A 20,322-nucleotide genomic window follows, 5' to 3' on the forward strand; every position below is an offset into this window, starting at 1 on the left:
TCGTCATCATCGTCGTCATCGTCATCATCGTCGTCGTCGTCATCATCATCACCATCATCACCATCATCATCATCATCATCATCATCGTCATCATCATCACCATCGTCATCATCATCACCATCGTCATCGTCATCATCGTCGTCATCGTCATCATCGTCGTCGTCGTCATCGTCGTCACCACCACCACCACCACCAACATCATTATCATTATTACACCTATATTTATCTAGCTCCTTAAATCTCACATGATTCCCACCCTCATAACAACCCTCTGAGGCATTTATAATTAGGAGATGACATTTAGATAGACATGAAGCATTCTATGTACATCATCTCTTTTGTTCCCCCCATCAAACTTGTGTTATAGAATCTAAAGAAATTGAGGGTGAGAAAGGTTCAGGGATTGCCTAGGGATACACAGCTAGGAAAGGGCCTAAAATGAGATTTCAACCTACTGTTTTTCTAACCCCAAATCTAGTACCTTTCTGAGCTGGAAATCAATTCAAGTTCTTCTGAAATATGGAAAATCTTTCTATAGCATTAACTATAATAAAGCAGTTTTCCTCATGTACACCCCCAACATAGTGTGCTAGGTATCGCTGTAGATAGAATATTGGACTTGATATGTGGAAGACCTGAGTTAAAATCCCACTTCAGACACTGAATAGTGGTGTTACACTGGGAAAATCCCTTGACATCTCTCAAACTCAGTTTGAACATGGGGGGTAATAATTGTGCCTATCTCCCAGGATTTGGGGAAGTATAAAATAAGAAAACATACACAAAATATTGTGTAAACCTTAAAATGCAATTTAAATGTTAGCTATTATTAACATATCAAACACCTGACCTCTGTATATATAGTTCCCCAAACTATCCAAGATAGAAACTACAATCTTAGATATGTCCAAATTTGAACGTTTCACAGACTTTTGCAGCATGTTTTTAAAGATTTGTCAATCTATTAACTTAATTGTAGACTCTTTTTTGTGTCTAAAGTTTTAATTGCTTTAGCAATCTGGACTTTCATTATTATGGGTATCTCCTTCCTTGATGAAACCAACACCACATTCATGACTCAGCAGCTATTCTTCTGGAGTTGTTATGGCTAAAAAAAATCATAAGCCTGCAGCTTTGGAATGATGTTTCAAAATTTCAGGAGGCTGGATCTTCCCGGATACACATACAATACCTCAAAGGATCCTTAAGTTCTTCAGCAGAACAGAACCTCAATCTATAAACAAGTATTTTATTAAGAATGCACTTTACAAGCTTCTATGCTGTGTTGAGGATATACGTTTTTATAAAAATAAAAAGTTCCTCTCCTCAAGGAGGACATTCTACTAGTTTGACAAAAACATGCTCACAGATTAAAAGTGTTCTCATTATAGTCAGAGGACCTAGGCTCAAACCCCATCTCTGATCCCCACTACTTGCTGGCATTGCCTCAAAATTGCATTCTAATATGGTTAGAGCTAAAAAGGTCCTGGGAGAACATTAATTCCAACCTCCACGGTATCTAGGTGTCACAGTGGATAGAATACCAGGTCTGGAGTTAGGAGGACCAGAGTTCAGATCTGAACTCAGACACTTAATAGTTGTGTGCCCCTGGGAAACTCATTTGACTCTGTTTGCCTCAGTTTCCTTATCTGTGAAATGGCAAATCTCTGCAGTATCTTTTCCAAGAAAACCAAAATGGGGTCACAAAGAATCAGACATATCTGAAATGCCTGAACAACAACAAAATCCATCCTCCTCATTTTACAGATCAGAAAACTGAAACCCAGTAAAAGTTAGGGACTTGCCCAAGATCACAGTTTATAAAAAATGGCAGAGATGTAATAGGAAGCCAAATTCTTTGACTCCAGAGCCAGCATACATCCCGTCATATCATAGTGACTATACCTGAACATTTAAAAGAAATTCTCCAACCTGCACACCTCACCCTTATCATCAGGACATTTCTGATAGTGGATGCCAATGCACAGATCTCAAAATAATACCTTGAGTTTAATTTTATCAGTGGCAAGAAGTCAGGAATAAGAAACAAAACTTAGAGTTCAGAACATTCAACCTTAGCTTTTATCTCCATGCTGCTCTAGAAACAAAAGGTGGGATAAGCTATTTTATTTAAAAGGCTCACACATTCCTAACCACAGCATGACCCCAGATAGGTTAAAGGAATGATTCAGAGGGATCATTCAAAAGGGAACAAGTGAAGTGGGAGCATATTTAGGACAGATTTTTAAAGAATCACATTAAAAGGATAGAGGTTAAACTTTATTTCACATGAAATATCTATTTGATTATATCTGGAAACATCTTATCTTTTAGTTCTTCACTCTTCCCTTGCCACACAGGAATAAAACACAGCTAGCCTGACTCTACTTAATTTTCATAGACTTATGATTGCTTTACTTTATTTTATTTTGTAGGAAGGGGACGTTCTATGGAGGTATAAAATAAATAATAATAATAATTAATAATAATTTCCTTGGAAATTACCCTAATTTGCCAATATATTGTGTTCCAAAAGTAGAGACATTTAAGAGCTCAAATTTAAAAACTTATACATTTGAAATGATGTGAATTATGATTAGGTTTCCAGGGCAGCCCTCAAAAGGTATGATATATCCTAAATAATAGTATTTTAGATTCAGCCATTAGATTTATGAGGGTACTCTAATGACATCTACTGCATCATATCTGAGAAGAATGTGCTCAATAATATTTCACATATTATTCAGATTCAATTTGAAGATTTTCATTTATAGAGAATAGAGTACTTATTATAGTAGCCCATTCCACTTTTGGAATTAATGCATAGAACTTGGCATGTCTCTTTATTAAAACTTTGAATCTTTGCATATGCTAAAGAATGGATTCTCATAATGATTTGTTAATTTATTTTTGACTGGACCTATGACATGGTGGAGAGAAGTCTCTTTGTGGGAATATAGCCACTGATGCAAATCATAAAGCCAAATGAATTCTATAATTTTAGAGATTTTCCTGAGACACTGAGAGATTGGACAAATTGCCCATATAAAGGCAATGTTGGAACCTAAGCCTTCCTGATTACAAAGCTGAACTTCTATTTACTTTGACTTTAAACCTCCCACATAGAGTTAAATGGGAATTGTTGCTGTTGTGAGTGTAAATAGCAATTAATTTCTCTTTTGGATGGAAAACCTGAGGGTCTTCCCTCTCAAGATTGATTTTTTTTAACTAGGTAAAAGAGATCATTCTGTCTCATTTTTTACCTAGCCTTAATCACTGAATGGGTCTTTCCTCAGTCAAACTGAGACCAGTTAAATACCTTAGCTTAAAAAGAACAAAGTCTTCCACTGAATATAGAGCCATCTCCAATCATCCCTTGCCACTGGATCCAGAGAAACTGAGGCTGGTGACTTTGTGGGGCAATCTCTCACTTAAATTCAATTCACTTGCATACCATGGCATCACCTCCCTGATGTTACAGTCCTTTCCAAGAATGAAGGATAAACAGCAACAACAATTCAATACAAAACTGTTACAAAATATTTTGTTTGATAAAGTATGGATTCAGATCCTAAGATGCTCAGCTTTTAAAATCAAATTAATACTGCTATTTGCCAATGTATAGGCCTTCAATTTCAAATGAGATGATGTCTCTAGAGCACTTTGCAAACCCCCAAGTGTTACAAAAGGTTAGTCATTTATGATTATTGCTATGATTATTGTTTATTAATATTTATTGTTGGGAGTTCCTCGGTGAGAGAATTCCATCTATCAATGAAGACAGCCAACTTCCTTCTAATTTACAGGCTTAGAATACTGCCTGGAGTATTGAGTGCTTAAGTGATACAAAGCCAACGTGTATCATAACTATGACTCCACTCAACCCGTCTTTCTGATGCCAAGATCAGGAATCTCTCATTCCTAATCTTAAAACAAAGAAAATCATTGAACCAGCAGAATGTCATATTAATTAAGATCACAGCATAAATGTGATGGGTCAGCTTTGCAAATTGTTGTTGTTATTATTACCATTATTATGACCATCATTATTTTCATTTGGACCTGTAATTTCACAGATGTAATGAACCCCAGTGTTGGAAATTCCCTCCATTGATGTAAATAGGTCACTCACTTGTAACTTATAGTCATGGAGATTTGCAAACTTTATAGCACTCTATATTTTCATTGTTATTGTAAAGTCCTAAGTTAAGTACTATAGAGTTTGCCTGTATCATAAAAGCTGGGCAGCCTAAAGCAGTCCTTTCTCACAGAGGCTGTTGTTTGTCGTTCATTCTTGAGGAGGACCATGATGTCAGGGAAGCTATGCCATGACATGTAAGTGAATTGGATATAAATGAGGGAGGGCTGTGCAAACTCACCAGTCCCGCTTTCTCCTCTGGAGCCATTTGGGTCTAGAGGCTAGATATAGAGTAGGATGACTGGATATAGCCTTGGAGCTTAATGAAGTACTACTCTATGTATTCATTCTATGGATGAAGAGGCAATATCTTGAAATATGGGTTAAATTTGGAGTCAATTCTTCGAAGAAAAATAAACTATCAAGGCTTTATTAGCCCAAATACTTACTTATTTATGAGGTGACTGATTTTATCTGTCTACTTTTGTCCCGAGGCAAAACGTTAAAGGAGAACCAAAATCAGCATTCTTAACTTCTCAATTCTAATCATAGTTGGCAGAAATTACTTTCTAGGATTGTAATACAGTAGTCACAGATATACACATTTCAAAAGTAATGATGCTTTTTGGAGGGAGAGATAATTTATTAAATATAAGTGAGGTGAAGTTACTTGTTTTGGTGCTAATACCAGGCTTTTAAAGATTAGATAAATCTACCAGGTCTCAAGCAACTATAAAGCACTGATCCTTTATTTGATACAAATGCTCCCCCTCCACCTATCATTTGCAGTGGAGGTGGGAAGGAATGCTTGTTAATTTTCACTGAGGCTCAACCCTTAGCTCCTTGTCAAGCAGTAAGAATATAGTCACTCTTCCCTGCCTCCTCCCCCCATGGGCTCTCTTCTCAAAAAAAAAAAAAGCAAAAATTATCCCTGGTATCAAGGATTTTGCATTCTAAGTGGATATGTGTTGGGGGAGGGGAGGCAAGGAATACATCTTGTAAGTAACTAGATACATATATGTACACAAGTATAGGTTTAAATAACTTCAATGTTTTCAAAGAGGAGAAAGTAGCAACTGAATTGACTTTTGAAAGAAGATTAGAATTCTGACAATTAGAGATGAGGAGGTGTGATCCAGGTATGACAAGGGAGATCTGCCAGTCAAAGAATCATAGAATTTCAGAAAAGGAGGGAGGCTTAGAAAGCACTGTTTCAAAAAGCCCTCATCTTTAGATTTAAAAAAATGAGGTCTCAAGGTGAAATGCTTGGTCCTAGATCACAGAGCTCATTAGTGGCAGAGCACAGGTCTCCTAAAATGGTGTAATTATTGTCCTCATTTTAGAGAGGAATAAAGGATAAAAAGAGAAAAAAGTGGGTTATTTGCTTAAAACCAGAGTCATTTTTCCTTATTCATATGATGAGTTTCTCTTCCCTCAAGAAAGCCCATCTCTAAAGCTTCATTAGAACATAGAGGTGATCCTGGGGGTCTCAAAGGCCCTCCCCACACAGTGACAACCATTTGGAAAGGTTTTGAATTTGGGGAAATTTTTGTATATTTTAAAGCAATAAAGAAATATGAACTATTTTTTTCCCTTGAGCATGGCAAGAACATCTCTAAATTAAACATTTTTTACTTCAAACAATTTTCTGTTTGTAATCATGCAATCCATGCCAATAAGATATTAATATAAGCCTTAGCTTAAATATTTGTATTGGTTAGATAGAGTTATAAGTTACCTTTTCAAATAATTAAGCAAGTCCTTCATGGTTCTGGGATAGTGTGGGGAGTGTAGCAAATCCCATTATATAACTATTACACAAGTATACTCAATATTACCTACAGTTGAAACTTCAAAATATCTTCCAGACTCAGTATTTTCTTATCTTTCTGGTAATCTGGGCCAATAGGGGTCTAGGGATGTCAGCCTATAGAATAGAATAGCATGTACTCTAAATTATGTACTCTTATCAGTCAATGCTCCTGGGAGACAAAAATGAGAATTTTTTTAAGTAGATTAAAGAATGAAGGAATTAGGAACTCTTCATTCTAACAATAATAGCCATCAATTATTTTTTAAGGTTTTACATCTCATATCTCATTTTATCTTCACAATAAACTTGTGCAGTAGTTACTATTATTATTTTCATATTTACAGAGAAGGCTGAGAGTAGGTGAATCACTTGCCTGGAATTAAACAGCTAGAAATTTTGTGTTTTTTTTTTGTGGTTTTACCCGCTACCTCATGGTGATATGGATAGGGACTGCCTGAATCTATTATTTCACTGGTCTATGGAATTCCTGACTGCAAATCTCCTTTGAGTAGTACAAGTCTGCACCTTCTCTTAATTGTATAGTCTTAGAGATTTGCCTAGAACCACAAAAGTTTAAATGACTTATCAAGGGTTAGACAGCCAGTATATGGAAGAGATAAGACTTGATCAATGGTTTTATTGGGTCCATGCTAACTCTTTCTTCATTACATCATGCTGCTTCTAATTCTAATGATAGTCCTACCTCCCTCACTACCTAGTTCTCTGTACTTGGGTAAGTAACTTAATAATAAAACTCTTTTAAAAAGTACTAAAAGAAATTTGCTCACAGCAATTCTTTATGTTGTGATAATATTTTCTTAGTATGTTACTTGGTACCCTAAGTCCAGACGGAAAATTGAGACTCAGATGAGTTCTAGAGATAGCACATTTTGGTGGAAATAGTACTTGATGCTATGGAGATTGTGGCTTGAACGACAAATATATTATTTCATTGATAGTCAAAAACACAAACTATGTACAAAAAAAGAGACTGATTATAATTTCTTAAACTAGGTTTTCCCTAAGATTGTCTCTGAAGACTTCTTCAAAACAGTGACTTCATGCTACTGTATTCTACTATGCTTTCTAAAGTTCTATCTAGATAGCTCTCTTTTGGTCTATAGTTATAATTTAGCAGAGTAAGGGAGGATTTCTAGATAAAAGCCTTTTAAAGTTTTGCTTTCAATGAGCCATATATACCTAGGCTTCCTGCATGCCTTATTTTTATCTGTGTTTAATCCATACACATAAGCTACCTCAAATACTGTCGCAAACAAGCAATTGAATCCAAACCCTTTAAATATCCTCTGCCTTAATGCCATTGCCAAGAATACTATAATGTAGAGACCAGAGATGTGCACAATCTTGGCCTTATCCTCATATATTTCAGTGATTCATTACCCTCAAATATTAGTGCCATAGAAAGAAAATAATTTGGATTTAATCTCCAATCACAGATCATTGTGGTAATCTTCCTTCTCACTTCCTATTCATGAAGTGTCTAGAATATAAAGCTATGCTGACTTAATCCACTGCAAATTCATGCTATCCATCAATGAGGTAGAGCAACAAAAATTGCTAATGTGATTTTGGACTGGATTAGGGAGAAATCTTGTTCAGTTATGTCCAACTCTTCATGACCCATTTGGAGTTTTCTTGACAAAGATACTGAGTGGTTTGTCATTACCTTCTCCAGTTTATTTTATAGATGAGGAAACTGAGGCAAATAGGATTAAGTGACTTGTCCAGGGACACATAACAAGTATCTGAGGCCAGATCTGAACTCATGAAGATGACAAATCTACCTTCTAGTAATAAGCAGCAGAGTGTGTTGGCACCAAATCCGGATTATGGTGTACTGTTTTGAGCATAATCATTTTTGAAGGATAACCTTCAGAGTTATCTAGAGGAGAACAATGAGGATGATTGAAGTTATTGAATACTGATCCATATGACAATCAGTTGAAGGAACTGGAGAAGTTTAGCTTGGACAAGACAAACATTTATTTATTTAGGAGGAAGAGAAGAAGGAGAAGAAAATGATAGTGATATTCATGTATTTGAAAAGTTCTTTACATGGAAGAGTGATTATACTTGTTCTCTCTGATCTAAGAGGCAAAAACTAAAGAGAAATGACTAATAGTTACAGAGGCAGAGTTAAGCTTAATGCCAGGAATTAACAGAGACATGTTAATAATTAGAATTGCCACAAAATTAGAAGGGAATATTGGGTTTTCCCTTCCTTTAGCTGTTCATGAAGAGGCTCTCACTGAACACTTGTCAGGAGATTTTATAGGGGATTCTTGTGCAAGCATAGGTTGAACTACATAGGTGCTGAGGTCCCTCTCAACTCTGAAATTTGGTAATTATGTGAATCTCTCTGCTCTGGTAAGTCTTGAGTATGGTAAAGAGCTCTCTAAACTGTCCATTATTAGCTTCTGGAAGATCAGAGAATCTTGCCATTAGGTTAAACTTATGGTGATGACTTTTTTTTTAAACACAGAAACTCTCAAAGATCATCTTTTGCCCTAGATAGTTTGTGATCTTTGTTGGTGAGGGGAGCACCAGAATTGAAAAATCATGATTTCTGTTAAGTATTAAGGTTGTGGTAAATTCAAATCAGTGTCAGCCTCTTAACTGACTGATATTTGTTTACTAAATATCTACTAGGATCCAGGCACTATATAAGCGCTGAGGATACTAAGAAAGTCAAAAGATAATTGCTGCTCTCAAGGAGTTCAGTCTAATGGAGGAAACAACATGAAACCAGCTGTACAAATGAGATATCTACAGGATAAATTGGGGATCATCTCAGAGATAGCGCACTAAGATTAAAAACTGGGGAAAGTTTTTGGTAGAAAATGGGACTTTAGCTGAATCTTGAAGGAAGACAGAGAAACTAAAGGCAGAAGATGAGGAGGGAGAGTGTTTTAAAAATAAGAGAGAGCCAGTGAGAACATTGAAAATTGAATAATGGAGCATCATGAGCTTTAGTCCTTCAAAACCTTTTGAACTTTTTGAACAAAATATAATTTATCCATTTCCTAGTCAAGTCTGTATTTATATAGATAATTTTTGGAATCAAAGTGCAGGGTTATCTGTCTGTCTATTTGTCTATCTATCTATCTATCTATCTATCTATCTATCTATCTATCTATCTATCTATCTATGATCTTTCCCCTCCCCCTCCCAAAGAACCATCACATATGAAAAATAGCATTTTTGGGGGGTCAGGGAGAGTAATAAAAATAAGTACAACTGACTAATACATTGAAAAAGTTTGAAAAAATGAAATTTTTAATTCATGTAAACCTTCCATCTCCAAGAAGGGGTAGTTTGGGAATGTCTTCTCATATTTCTTTATTGAAGCAGGAATTTATTTTTATCCCTGTTAGATCTTAGATCTAGACCTGGAAAGGATCTCAGAGGCTATTTAATTGATTTGGCCATTTTTTCCAGCCCGTCGAGGTACTTTTGGCTCCTAATTCTTCTATCTTAAATATAATATTGCACTGTTGTGTTACTGCTCCAAGATAATTGAAAAATATACCCTCAAGTTATCTTTATGTAAGTCTTGAAGAGAAGTTCGAGTCCTTTAACTCTTCAAATTGACCAGATTCTCATTCATTAATAGAGGGCAATAATACCTATCCTGCCTACCTCACAGGTATATGATGAAGATCAAATGAGAAATAGTGGATGGGAAGGACCTTGTACCTCTAAAGAGCTATACATGTGATGGGTCGAGTCCATTTTAGGATTTTGTGCATTGTACTTACTTGATAGTTATCACGTATAGTTGAATGAAATAGTCATTGTATTCAGGCATGGTTACTCTGAATCAAGATAAAGCATACAGGTATTCCTGCAAGTATTTGAGATTAGTTAAAGGATAATCAAACTAAAACATCTGGAAAATCACAGTATTGTAAACTTCCCCACTACCTTTCCTATAATGATCTTTTATGGTACAACAGCAAATTAGTGGTGAACTCTAAAACAACAACAAAAAAACCCACCAAAATTTAATTGTTTGTTTTTGCTTCCTTTTTTATTTCCTTTATGTCTATGAGATTGAATGCATGTGTCATAAAGGAGAACCATGTTTTCCATCCTGTGAAAAAGGGGGAAACTGAAATGTACTTTCAGTATATAGTGTGATCTTCAATGGTAAAATTGATGAGCATTACATTTTTGGTTATCCCTGATCAGAATCTTAACAAAATATATACAGAAATTTAAAGTTTTCTCATTTCAATATATTCATATAATTAAGATATTCTGTTCTATATGAGTAAGAGAGATTCTTTATTACTGCCCTCAATAAAATCCTGGACAGATATGACCATATTGTTACTCAGTATTTGCCCAAAAATTCAAATATCCTTTTCCCCTCATTAATTTGGTTAATTCAGTATAACAAATATCTACATATGTTAAGCCTGTGTTCATAAAAAAAACAGACAGAAGCATATGTGTTGTGTGTTGCTATACTCATTATTTTCGTACTTGACTATAAGATCTGTGAAAGTAAGGACCATGTCTTATCTGATCTCTGAACATTCCCCAGTACTTGCTTCAGTGTTCTGCACATAGTAAGTGGTTAATAGAAGTATAAGGGATGAACAGAACTTACATCAACAGTTAAACTATTCCTAACCATGCTATAGAATCATAATTTGTCAGAACTAGATGGAACATTTACAGATCATCTAACCCTGAGGTATCAAACTCCCACCTCAAGGACAGTCTGAACTATATTAAAATAGAATTGGGAAATGTTTAATAAAATAAATAAAATTCAATAAACCATAGACAATGTTAAATATCTAAGTCAATATACAGTGGGCAGGGTTCATTTATATTTGTGTTTGACATCACTGATCTAGTCCAAAGCATCTCATTTGAATGTAGATGAATAATCAACTTCGTGGCTTTCATAGTATGACAGAATATGAACATACCTATAATATGAGTGCACATACATTAGCTGGAAGTTAAAATTGGTTATGTTGTATTTGAACTTTCAAGAGAATAGAAAAGGGTCACACACACACAAACCAAAGCAAAAAAAAAAAAAACAAAAACCCTGTTCATATTAGGAACTTATGTATTATATGCCAAATGATTTCAAAGTTATGTTTTGAGTCAATTCACATTTAGTCTATTGCTTTCTCATCATATCAGTGTAGCAGTAAGCACCCTAGCATACCCAGGATGGCTGTTAGCACAGGTTCTTAGATCTGCTTTTCTAAAGGAAAGCAACTCAAAATGCGTTAACAATCTTACATATCAAACATATATCATTTACCTAGTTCAGGGGAAAAAGTCAACACCCTGAACTTCAGAGAATACAAACAGAAGTTACAAGCAGAAGTTATAAGCACACAGAGAAACAGATCAGCAGATAGGCTTCTAGCTGTCTGACCATTACATCCATACCTAGTTAGTTACCAGGGAGGGAAGCACCAACATCTGGGTTTTCAAAGCCAGGGGGTTCAACAGCTGCCCAGAGTCTCATCTGGCCAAATCACATAACTCTTTCCAAAGTGAGCCCCAAAGTAAACCTCACATCAGGGTATAGGTAGCCTTCTCCTAGGTCAGAGAAAGTCACAATCCTCTTGACTCACAGCCCAATCACAAAGTAACAAGGTGTGGGCGTTCCTGAAAAACAAGCCTCAGGCCACAGGCTCCATGTGACCACATTCAGCCTATTGGGGGCAGAGTATATTTTCAAATCAAGGAAGGTTCTCAGAGTCACATAAGCCTATCAAAGGGTCAAGGGGCAGGGAAGATCTTCAGATTCCCATTCCCATAACAATCAGCTGACACATTTCATAACAGTACTTCACATTTCTGTGTCACTTTAGGGTTTGAAAAGTACTTTACTCACAACACTTGACTAGATTACATTACAGCTATTTTTTGTAAACAGACAAAAAGAAGTGAACATGTTGCCTACAGTGGGAAGAACCTTCCCAGGTCAAAGCTCATCCCACAAATAACAACATTTTCCTTGTGAGTTAATTGTTACTTTGCCTGACAATCACCCATAATGGCCAAAGAAACGAACAAAATAGTTTTGAATCTACCCCATGGTTATATATATTTTTTTCTCTAAACACAATTTATCTTCTGGCTAATACAGTCATAGCTTTATTTTACAGTTAATGAGAAAGAAATGTGGTAGGGAATCAGGGGAGTGCTCTAAAGCAATAGATTCTTTGAGATACATGTCTGTCTCTCTGCTCTGGGCTACATTTGATTTGAAAGTGTCTTAGACCTGATTTTGAGCAGAAGCAGCAATGGCAGTAACTTGAGGGTACCGCTCTGTCTATGAACCTAACTTCATAAATCACAAGTGAAAAATCAGCACAATTTCCTCATAGCCCAATGTCATACATCGATAAATATGTGGGTGCATTAATATTAATAAATGTGTCAGCATGAACATGAGAATTAAACCAACATGGAACATGACTATGAATATTTCTTTATATATTCATCTGTAGCAGCAACCATAGTAACATACCCAGCATGGCTGCTAGCACAGGTTCTTAGATCTGCTTTATAAGAAAAGATAGCTGTATAAGGGGTCAACAATCTTTTTTAATTACATTCACTAGTTCAAGGGAAAAGTCAGAACCCTGAACTTCAGAGAAAATTACAAATAGAGAAATAGAGACCAATAGACAAGGCTGTGACTGCCTAAGTCAAAGCAATATTGCTATATGCTTTACATACATCCCTGGATCTAGATAAAGTTTACATCCAAGCTGTCAGGGAACTCTGAACATAAGGTCACTCAGAATCTCGGCCAGGGAATCACAAGATTTTTTTCATAAGCAAGCCTCAAAAGCAAAATCTAAACTCAGAGTATATATATGATGTCAGAAGGCATCATAACACTCTTGACTCATTACCTAATTAGAAATTAGCAAAAGATATGAAAGCCTTCCTACAAGCAAGCCTCCCCTAAGCAAGTTTCCCTTAATTGGTTCCATGTGAGGCCTAGTAATGGCTAGGGAAGATCTTAAATCCCATTAACATTACATCATCTGGCGGATGTCATTTTAAATCTCTTTGTAAGATTTTTGTGTATGTATGTGCATTTGTGTATGTATATACACATATATATATATGTATACACACACACACATATATATATGAGAAAAAGTACACGTGTGAGTGTGTGTTTGTACTTGCTCACATGAATGCTTCCTCATAAGGTAATCAACTTAATGAATCTTCATCACTGGAGAATGCTGTCTATTTGTTGATAAGATGAAATTATATGTGGTTTTTGTGAAAAAAAATCTGTGCATTTAATATTATATGTGTTTGTGATATGTCATATATATTGAGACCTTGGCATAGTACATATCCAACTTGAGTCTAGGAAGTTCAAGTTCCACTTCCAATGTTTTGTGATCCTAGGCAAATTACTTAATCTCTCACTGCTCTAAGCAACTCTTTAAGACTGTATTTAAATTGTAAAGAAAGTAATGACCTACATTGGTAGAGAGATTTTCCTCATCGGGGAGTTGAAAATATTAATGAAATTACAGATATAATCAGATTTTTTATCCTTATCCCTGTGTGTGTGCATATACATATATGTATAAATGTATATATATTCATGCATATATGTGAATGATGTTATATGTTATTATATTATATATTTATGTATATATGTATATGTGTACATACACAAAGACACACACCATTCCTTATATATACCTCTTGGTTTTTAGGTTTAAATATTTCTCCTGGTCTCTTGTCATGTGATTACATGACCTTGGATAAGTCACAACTTCTTTTGCTTTCAGTCTCTTCATATGTAAAATGAGGGTATTAGACTACATGTAGTTCCAGCTCCAAATCCTATGGCTGCTAGAACTTCAGTAGCATAACCTATATGTGGTATATATAAACACCCACACTTATACATATAAGTATATAATTGTTGTCACTGTCAGTGTTTTAATATAACTCTTTGCCCCAAATTTCTGTGCAGGTTGGCTTTTCTAGTCCAGGATTCCAACCATCCTTAGCCACATTTCATATCCACAGATGGTCCCTTGGCTGCCTCTAATCAAGCCCATTTGTTAGGCAAATATCGTGCCCACTCTGTTGCTTGGTTCCTTTTCAGAAGATTCCTGGGTGCCAGATGAACATGGGTGTGGAGGGGCAGCCAGCACAGAGCTCAGATCTTTCTTGGGAATGACGTCGTGCCACTAAGAAAGAACTGGCACCCAAAAAGCTGCATGCCTTTTGCTTAATGACACCTGTTGAAACCTACTTGCCAACAAAACCGCTATTCCCTGGTGAGTCTAGGACTTAGTGACACATGAGGCTGCCAGCAACCTTGTTGTATGACAGCAGGTGACTGGGAATCACATTAACACAGCCTTGGTTTAAGATGACACCTGACTCTAAAAAATCTTTCTTGTGATCTGCTTCCCTTGGAAGACACTTTGTACCGATGGCCTTTCAATTACTAACTATAGTAGCAGCAGTAGTTGATTTATTATGTATAACAGTAATATCAGATATTGAGCTTATAGGGAACATGAGTATGAATTTTTACTTTTATATTCATATGATGACAGATATCACTTTAAAGTTCTATGATTTGCACATGCATATATGTATGCACTTGTGTGTCCTACATCATGAAGTAGAAAATTCCTTGTCACTGGAGGTAATCAAGCAGAAACTAGATGCCCACTTGAGGGATTACAAATCACCATCACCATCATCATTGTATCAATGTACGGATCTTGTTTCCAATATCAGCACAAAATAAGACTGTAGAATTGGAGCAGGAAAGAGTTTTAGAGGTCTACTCTATTTCCATCAGTTGATAGGAGAGGAAACTGAGTCCCAGAGTAAGGAAACTATTTTCCCAAGACCATAAATGTAGTGAGCAGCAGGATGAGGATTTGAATCAAAATTCCCTGACCCCAAATCTGCTTTGTATAAAACCTGATACAGATTGATTCTACTTATATTTTTATTTTAAAGATATTTCATTTGGGAGATCCTCTAGTGAACAGATGGGTGGTATTTGAACTGATGCAGTAATATTTTTCTACATCATCATATACTGAGTATGTGATATCCCTCTTAGTAATATTAATAACAACAACACTTGATATTTGTGTTTTGATATGTTTAAATGTGTGATTTTATTTGAGGCACAGAGCATTCCTCTGATATCCCCAGAGGCAGCTGGTGGCGAAGCTGATAGAGCATTTAATCAGGAGTCAGGAAGATTTGAGTTTAGATCTGTCTCAGCTGCTTACTAGCTGCTTTACTCCAGGAAAAGTCATTTATCTATGACTAATACTACATTTATCTATGACTATTTATAAATGACTACTCTATCTGACTTAGTTTCCTTAACTGTAAAATATGGATAATAAAAGTACCTACTACACAAGGTTTTTGTTTGTATCAAATGAGATGATAATTGTAGGTGCTTAGCAAAATGCCCAGTACACAGAAAGCATTTAATAAATACTTTCCCTCCCCTCCACGTAGAAAGGCATTATTGTCCCTATTTTATTGATAGAGAAACTAAAATTTAGACAGATGAAATAATTTGATGAAGGTAATGAAATGAATTAATGAGTACAGTGCTCAAATTCAGATATTCTGATCCCAGAATAGGTTCTTAATGAGTATTTGTTGAATGAAATTTAGGATTCATTGGTATGTTTGCTCCTTTCACTTGTCTTCTCAGAGATCAAAAAAGACACGGGTACTATCTAGTCTAATTCACTTATTTGACAGATGAAACTGAGACCCAGTTTGGGCTTGAAAAAACAAAAGGTTACATAGGATGTAAATGACAGAGTCTAGATTTCAGCTAGCACTTTTAATTCCAGTTTTTTCTCCCCACCTCCCACTCCCACTGGGTCTCTTTTATCTGATACCTCAAGATCTTTCATTTCAGTATTTAATTCATTTTTCAGTACTAAGCTACTTACTTGAGGGCCTTTGATATACAGGTTGAGATAGCTTGAAAGGTCAGAAAATCCTTATGTTGACAGACTATCCAAAGCAGCTCACAACAAGGAGGCCCATTTCATTCTCATATTTACTGGATCTTGACTTATTAATTACGTCTGAGGTGGCTTCTTGCTCCACACTTCCCACCTGCGATCCCTTCCCCAGGTGTTCATGATGGCTTTCTTGCTGAATGACCCTACTTGATATTTGGTAACTGATTCTTGAGTACCATTCCTTATAGCCTGCACTTCCTTCTCCCACACCTCACACTCTGCTCCCTCATTAACGGAGATTGATTCCCATTAAAACATCTGAAACAATGAAAAGGGGTGAAGAATTATTTACTTGTTAATAGCCCAAAAATGCTTTAGCTGAGAGTGCTGCTTTATGGGACCCCAAGCAACTTTTTTTAAACTAATCTCAGTTTCAAATTCACCTATGAAATGGGGGCAATTGAATATCATAGTCATAAATCTTTCTATTAACCTCAAATTTTCTAAGCATTTACACCTGCAAGGCCTTTTGGCAGGTGCTAGAAAAGATAATTGTGCAGTTAGGTGGTACAGTGGATAGGGTTAGAATAGTTGCTAGGACAGGCACAATGGATAGGGTTAGGAAAGGTGCAGTAGTTTGGATACAGGAAGAACATTTTCCTGAGTTCAAATCCAGCCCCAGACACTTCCTAGCTGTGTGACCCTGGGCAATCCCCTAAACCCTGGTTGGCTCAGTTTCCTATAAAATGAGCTGAAGAAGGAAATGGAAAATCATTCGAGTATCTTTACCAAGAAAACCCCAAATTAAGTTACAAAGAGTTGGACATGACTGAACAGGAAAAGCAGAATAGGTAAATAAACAAAATGAATCAGTCAATCAAGAGGAATAGAAACTGGACCTGTGATTTCATACTAGTACAGCAAACTCCCAGGTGAGGAAACTTGATCTACTAATGAAGGTCAATGTTTTCTCTGAAATTTATGTTGTTAGAGTTGCCTAGAGCATAGAGAAGTTGTGACTTGTTCAGTGTCAAACAGATCATTTTATTAGATGTGGAACTTGAATGCAAGTCTTCCTAGATTCAAGGCAGGTTCTTTATCTTTTAGTCATTATGAAGAAGAAGCCCTAGCCTTTATGGAGCCAAAATTCTCCTGCTGGATAGTATGTGTAAACAGATAAATGGATTATAATAAGCATGAGGAAAAGAATAATACTGAGAACTAGGGGGATCCAGAAAGGTTTTCAAGAGGAATTGGCCCTTGAGTTCAGTCCTGAAGAAAGCTATGGATTCTAAGAGTGTAAGGTAATGAGGGAGGACGTTCCAGTCATGGAGTACAGGCTGATCAAAAGAATGGATATTGGATGGGGCAGCCAGGTAGCACAGCGAGTAACAGCACTGGCTCCAGTGTTGGGATGACCTGGGGATTGAATCCAGGCTCAGACACTTAGCACCCACACAGAAACACCTGGCTGCGTAACCTTGAGCAAGTTACTTAAACCCGATTGCTTAAAAAAAAAATGGATATAGGAACCTGAAGACTGAATTCAGGAATGACTAGTTAGGCCAGGATGGCTGAAATATAATGCAAAAGAAAAGGAGAATTGAGAAACACGTGTACAACAGCCACGTGGAGCCAGATTGCAGTTTCAATTTAATCTGAGAATTTGTAAGGGGGACTGAAGTTTTTTGAGGAGAGGAGCAATGTGGTGCTTTGAATGCTTTCCTTTGCCCTCTGCTCCATGAGGTTAGAGCTACTAAGTTATGAGTCCTCTCAGACACAGAAAGGAAAGGTGTCTCCTTTTGACTATCTTCCATATACTCTGCTCCCTTATGGCTTATACTTGGATAAAAGAGAATCCGAATTATAGATTGATAAAACCTTAGATTGGAAATGATCTCAGAGTTCATTTACTCCAACCTGTATTTGTCCTTATAGCACCTCCCCCCACTCCCGATTAATGGTCATCTATCATCTGTTTGAAGACTTCTAATGATGGGAAATTAACTATTTTTGAGACAGTTCATTTTCTTTCGACCAGCTTTATTTGCTTGAACGTTTTCCCTTTTATCAAATTAATTTTATTTCACTGTAACTTAAACTCATTGTTTCTAGTTCCATCTTTTATGTCTAAGTAGAAAAGTCTAATTTCTCTTCCACACAGCCTTTGTAACATTTATAACAATCCTGTACCCACTAACTCCTCCCTTCTCCAGGCCAAATATCACCATTTCTTCCAACTAATATATGTATAATAATATGTAGCTAGACACATCTAGCTTTAAGTCTTGGACCCTCTCACTATTTCAGCAACCCTTCTTTGGATATACTCAAGCTGTTCAAGGACCATCCTAAAATGTAGTCCGCAGAAATAGATATCGAACTCCAAGTAAAGTGTAAAGAAAGCAAAGTAGTGAGCATTTCCCTACCTCAGCTACTCTTAGCATGGAAAAATGTAATGAATTTCTGTGACCCTGAGCAAGTCATTAAGCCCTTCTAGGAGTCAGTTAATAGGGCAACTAAAGTACTTAACTCATAGGGTTGTTCTAAAGATCAAATGAGACGTCATATGAAGTGCTTCACAAACATTTAAGTGTTATATAAATAGTAGCTATTATTTCATCACTGCCTTCATTATAGATGCTATGTTTTTATTCATGTAGGCTATTTTCTTGTCTGCAATGAATAACTCTCCACAAGAAAATCAACATATATATTTAGTAAAAGCTCCCAACTACCAATAATAGCATTCTCACATACTGGCTTGCAGAGGAAAATCCTGCTGAATTCAATCCAATTCCACAAATATTGATTAAATATTCTGTTAATGGACACCATTTTCCTTTCCATACTAATGCTAAGCCAGAATTGAGGGGATGAGAAGAAGAACTGAAAAGGGTTAAATATATGGTAGTTACTTCTACTCTATCAATAAATCTGAAGGTGAGGTTAGGGAAACTATTTAAAAGTGCATTTTTGTAATGATCTTCTAAAGAAGTATAAGAAACATGGCCATTCAACTGGTGGAATGGTATCTGGCTCCTGTCTGGCCTTCCTCCTGTCTTGGCTCTAAGTTATCTCACTTAAAGGCACATAGATTTAGTGATCACTATAGCTAGAAAGGACCTTAAAGATCAGATAGTCCAAAACTCTCACTGTGATATTTTATAATTCAGGAAAAGCTCACATAGTATACACAGCTAAGCAGCACAAATTAGAAAGCCATGGTAGGCATTATATAAAAGTAGGAAAGGTTAGCTCTTCACTTGATAAGGATGGAATAAGTGATGCGTGTGTGTTTATACATATATATATATATATATACTCACACACAAACATATACAATATACATATATACACATATACATACAGTATGCCTATGTATAAATACATTCATTCATGTACACGCATATTTAAGGCATTACTGACCATATTATGACACCTAACTATATTTTTTCTATATTACTCAACTCCTGACAGAGGAGAAAGAGTCAAGACACAGAATAAGACATATTTATGGACATGGTGAGTGAAGGATTTTGTTTTGCTTGACTACACATATTTGTTACAATAGTTTTCAGTTTTTTTTAATTGAGGGGAAAAAGAGAGAATATAAAATGCTTGTTAAGTTAAAAACAAAATAAAACAAAAAATTAAAAAAAGAAAGCCAGTGCAATAGCCATCTCGATGAATCTTGATATTTTTTATGTTCCCTTCCCCCCTCTGCTTTCCCCTAAAGTGAGAACAGATTGAAAATGGGAAAGAACATAGCTCTTCCATGTACAGCTGTTGTAGGGAAATGCTTGGTTTTTATTTGCATTTGCTGCTGAGTTGTGCTTCCCTAGGAAAAAAAAAACAACCCTGCCAAGTACACTGTTTGATATAGGAAGTGAAAGGACTCAATAAGTATGTGTCAGGAGATTGGGATGCTATACGGCTGAGGAGAAGAGAAGCAGGTGCTATCATTTGCAAAGCAAGATTCCCCACCTGCATCTCACTGTTATGAGGACAGCTGGGAAGTATGATAGGATCAAAACCTCAATGATGGAAGGAACCATAAAAACCAATGAGTTCACTTTCCACCTTTTTTTCAGGAAACTGAGACCTGATCCTCCCTGGAGGATAAGTGACTTACTCAGGGTCACACAGTATATCTGAGACAGGGTAAAAACCTAGGTCTTCCTCTCTCCAAATTCAACAATCTACTTCATATGTCCTCTCTAAAAGGTGAATGATTAATGTAATTTTGCAAGATATATTTATAGGCTACAAGAAGAAAGCAGAAACCTACTGCATATAGGAAGGAAATCTCTGGAAATTGCATTAATTACTTGAGCATGGAAGGAGAGGGTTGAGGTGGG

At 36.2% G+C, this 20,322-nt stretch overlaps 1 protein-coding gene and 2 pseudogenes across 1 annotated transcript in view; 1 reads left to right on the forward strand and 2 right to left on the reverse strand.

Moving 5' to 3' along the window:
- Positions 1–4,111, reverse strand: part of LOC138148205 (splicing factor, proline- and glutamine-rich-like) — a 47,334-nt pseudogene extending 43,223 nt beyond the window's left edge.
- Positions 1–20,322, reverse strand: part of GRM5 (glutamate metabotropic receptor 5) — a 663,694-nt gene that overhangs the window by 323,599 nt on the left and 319,773 nt on the right. The gene's annotated exons all lie outside the window — the stretch shown is intronic.
- Positions 19,193–19,302, forward strand: LOC138148419 (U6atac minor spliceosomal RNA; annotated as a pseudogene).

This window comes from Petaurus breviceps, unplaced genomic scaffold (assembly GCF_028583685.1).
Source record: "Petaurus breviceps papuanus isolate PSGF00001 unplaced genomic scaffold, PetGlider_PUasm1.0 90823, whole genome shotgun sequence".
NCBI classification, from domain to species: Eukaryota; Metazoa; Chordata; class Mammalia; order Diprotodontia; family Petauridae; genus Petaurus; species Petaurus breviceps.